Source organism: Lactuca virosa, chromosome 1 (genome assembly GCF_052849685.1).
Source record: "Lactuca virosa cultivar CGN04683 chromosome 1, Lactuca_virosa_CGN04683_v6, whole genome shotgun sequence".
NCBI classification, from domain to species: domain Eukaryota; kingdom Viridiplantae; phylum Streptophyta; class Magnoliopsida; order Asterales; family Asteraceae; genus Lactuca; species Lactuca virosa.
The window spans coordinates 199,843,114-199,847,714 of NC_136426.1; the positions used below are offsets into that span (position 1 = coordinate 199,843,114).

Consider the following 4,601-nt stretch of genomic DNA (forward strand, 5'->3'; position numbering starts at 1 on the left):
TGGCTATTGGCTACCATGGTCCATGGCCTTGCCCTTTTCTTGCTGCGTCGAAACCTACAAGCACTGGACTCCTTTCAGCACCGATCCAACAATCGCCTGACATTGGGCCACAACGACAGCAACAACATTCTTGGCCCAATAAATCGGTTTTTGGTTCAGCCCAACAACAGAAGCCCACACATGCATTTTGCTGGATAGCATCTTTCTTCTATTTGGCATTTGGCACTGGTTCCGATTTCCAGAAAATGATGCACAAGACACAACTTTACCTCAAGCCTTCATTATAATGAATCAACAGGATACATGGACTCCGGGGCAACATCTCATGTTTATGTCGACTCAAATATACTACTCCCTCCGTCCCAAAATTATAGTCCATCTTTTCTTTTTGGTTTGTCTCAAAATAATAGTCCACTTCTAAAAATAAATAACATTTTTACCAAAATACCCCCTCATTATTACTTAACCAACTAAACATTTAATGGAACATTAAATGCAAAGTAAGGACAAAACTGTCATTTTATTAAATAAATTTAGTGGTAATTAATGTTTTTCTTAATATGTGTGTTTTTGTCTGTTGACAATAATATTGGGACGGAGGGAGTATAATCTTTTAGCCATAAGGTCAATTCTTTTTCGGTATTGCTCGGTACGGATCTTGAACTAACACATGTAACACAACTCCTTGTCATAATCCTTTCCGTGGTGCTACTAAAAAAATATGCTTATAACCCATCAAATCATTAAAAATCTTCTTTTGGTGTGTCAATTTACTTGAGATAATAAAAAATTTGACGATTTTGCTTTTTCTATGTAGGACTATTGGACTCATCGAATCCTCATTCGATGTGACAATATGAGTGATCTTTATCCATAATCAATCTGAAACATCAAAAAAAAATTATGTTCAACTCATACATGTGGCACCAAAGACTTGTTTATACCAACAAACATGTTTCAAGCATTTAATTTCAAATCGTTCTTGTTTTGTAATAATAAGAATTCCCCTTTATTATTTCATGCATGTCACTTAGGGAAACATGTTCGGTTGTATTTTCGTTTATCGCAAACTATTGCATTGTTTCCATTTCAAAATATCCATTGTGTTTTGATATCACATTTGCAAAGCCACATTGGTATTAAATATTATGTCATATTTATTGATAAGTTTTTGCATTTTTTGTGGGTACAAAAAAAATCAGAAGTTTTTTTCAATATTCTTACACTTTCATGCATATAAGACAAACCCAATTCAACTCTAATATTTAAACTTTTAATGTAACAATCAAAAAGAATTTGATAACAAAACAGTTTCGCAAAATCGGTGACATTAATGACATTCAAATGAGTTTTTCGTGCCTATACACTTCCCAAAAAATTGGGAAATCAAAACAAATGTTACGAAAAATCAACAATGTTGTTCAAACTCTTCTCTTCAATATCATCTTCCATTTCGAGAAAAAAAAAACAAAAAAAAAAACAACCATCATACTCTCATATTCGCATGTTCCCCTTATCTCAACAATGCACATAAACTTCAACCAAGACCAATTCATTGCATCTTTTTTGGTTACATATCTTATCATAAATGATATCATTGCCTAAATCTTCATACAAATCATACTATTGGGGTTAGGGGTATTACAATTGTACAACCGTGTTTGAGCCTGTGTGGCTAGAAGAAGCTAGAGTGACTTTCATCTTTTGGTATTGAACTTTAAACATGGTATATTCCAAGTAGGAGATTGCATCATTGCACTTTCATCCACCAAAGTAGGGTTTGGTTCGGAAGGTAAGAAATTTGGTGGTTGCTTTTAAGTGGTTGTTTGTTCTCTGTTATAGGTGGTATGACTATAAGTGTTGGTGTAATGGCTACACTACAAATAAAATTACATCAAAGTTTTAGTGGCAGTTTGCCTTTGTGCCACTATAGCCTATTTTTAGTGGCACTTTTGTTTTGTGTCACAATAAGTTTTAACATACAATGACACTTTATAACTTATGACACTAATAGCCTACTTTTAGTGACATTAGTACTTTTATGACATGCTTTTTCTAATTATTGGCATAAAAATAGTATCATTAAAATTTTTATAAATAATATGTTATACTTAATTTAAATTATAATAACTATAAAAAAATAAATCATTCTAGTAAACTAAAATTGGAAAATCATGAATTATAGATAATATGTTATATTTAATTTAAGTTTTAATAAAAATATTAAAAAAGTTAAAACAAATAATTGTGCTTGAGAAAAGCATCCAAAAATTAGAAAACCTTTGTTCCCAGCGGGAAAATGTTTTCAACAAACACAAAATCCCGCTATACACTTTGTTTCCCTCTTATTGAAAAATTTCAATTTCACCCTTACCCTCTAATTACCTCCGGTCACCCACGCTCCAAAATCACATTGTCTTCCACCCACGTCATCCCAAATCTCCGTCACCATCGCTATAGTGCTGACTATAGGCTCAAAATCGTCGTCTCTCAACCTACACAACTCGCCACCGCTGCCTGCTACCATTGCTTTCCATCGTGTTCTACCCAAGCATCGCCATATCAGGTATACAATGAAGTTGTCCTCATTCCGCTTTCCCTTATCACGCTCAAATCATTCTTCTATGCAAATCATAATCAGATTCATTTTTCCTTAACCCCTTTGTATCCTCGTACAATCGATGATAGGTTTTCCCTATCAAGAATATTTTTTAATATTAGTTGAATATCTTGCTTGTTTAGAGATGCACAACAAGTGCTTGACGAAATGCCTGAAGAGATTATGTCTGCAATTCCATCATTCACCCCCTCCCTCGCTCTCTGCACCGCCGAAAAATGTAATACATGTTATTAGGTGTGACTTTTTTTAACTGATTTCCAGATTTTTCGTCAAATTTGTTGTTCTCCATTTTTCGATTTGAGTTCTAATATGCTATTTCTTCTCAATTATTAAAATTTAGATGTGAAGCCCATGCTCAAAAATTCGTTCTATCCTCCAGGTCAAGCCGCAGGTAAAAAAATGACTTTAGATTTATAGTAGTATATCTTTCTTTCTTTTCTTTTCTTTCTAATACATCATTATTTAGAAAATATAGGCAATGATAGCATCATTGTACATTTAGTTTTTCTCGTATAAAGGCATCATGATTTGAAATATTTACCATGTTTGGATAGATTTCTAAAATTAGTGAAAGTACACTACTATGTTTGGATTAATTTCTAAAAAAATGCAATACTCTAAAAAAAGAAGTCATAGAAACAAACAAGAAGTTTAGGCTAAAACATGATCACTAGCAGTAGTTTTTGCATATTTAAATCCTATCAAAATTACCAAAGTTATCTTGATCATATTTTAATGAAGTTCAACTAGGATCAAAAGAACTTTTGAAATAAGAAATTAGATGGTTTCTGTAGCATTGTAGCATAAAATCATGTTTTTCCTTTTTTTTCCCTTCATTATGAGTACATATTTCAGATTTTCTTTTATTGGACAAGTATGCCCCTCTCATTCTAGAGAATTTTGTATGACCTACATGTATTTTTATCTGAGATGTTATAAAAACATTACTATTATTTGAGTACATATTTCAGATTTTCTTTTATTGGACAAGTATGCCCCTCTCATTCTAGAGAATTTTGTATGACCTACATGTATTTTTATCTGAGATGTTATAAAAACATTACTATTATTTTGTGAAAACGTTATAACGATAACTTAAATGGATCATGTTTGCATCTTCCTTATCTTTTCCGTATCTTGAGAACTACATTGTGAGGTATTGTGAGTTGAGTAATTTTCGGACAAATATACCCATCTTCCTTCTTGTAGAAATCTGATATGATAGGTTACATAAATTGTCCCTTAAATATTTGTTACAAAAATGGTCTCTGTGGCAGTAATTTATTACATAAACGGTCTCTGTGTTGTACGAAAAAACATGACAAAATGGCCCCAAAGATTTGTTACTTTGTTGGAGTTTATTTTATTATTTTGTGTGTATTTGTTAACATATTTAACTTTCATTGCAGTTATTCATCCTACCGAAACAAGTTTTATAAAAAAACGGATATTTTTTAGCATGGGGAAAAAGTGGAGGCGTTGGCAAGGTTTATTAAATCATTTGTATATGATCCAAGTCTTACTGTTGATGAAATTGTCGCACAACAAATAGACAATGATGGACAGGTGAACAAAGATCAATTTGTAGGCAATTGTTTGTAAGTTGGATAAACAAGAGGAACAACTATAGAAAGTTCATCTTCATGTCAAGTTTGGTGTTTCTGCCTGAACTAGTATTTAGTTTGATAGTTCAATGTTTTGAGTAATTATTAGCACACTTTTATATTTTAGACTTATTAAGCATTTTGGAAGATATTTTTGTTTTAAATATAGAGAATATTGTTGTAAGACAAGTTAAGTTTTAATTTAAATAATGATTTTGTGTTTAGTATTTATTATATTAATTATTATTTTATATTCCATTATTTTTTAAAAAATATTGGAATTAATTTTTAGATTTAATTTTTTTTTGTAAAAAATGCCATTAAAAACATATTTTTTTTTAGTTTTAGTAATTATATAGTGGCATAAAAATAGTGTC

The 4,601-nt window shown here is 31.3% G+C and overlaps 1 long non-coding RNA gene across 1 annotated transcript; it reads left to right on the plus strand.

Moving 5' to 3' along the window:
- Nucleotides 1-2,307: 2,307 nt before the first annotated feature.
- LOC145108226 (uncharacterized) lies at nt 2,308-4,373 on the plus strand. The gene is made up of 4 exons (XR_013708120.1): nt 2,308-2,566; nt 2,743-2,854; nt 2,961-3,011; nt 4,030-4,373. It is a non-coding gene; the product is annotated as an uncharacterized LOC145108226 (long non-coding RNA).
- Nucleotides 4,374-4,601: the final 228 nt, after the last annotated feature.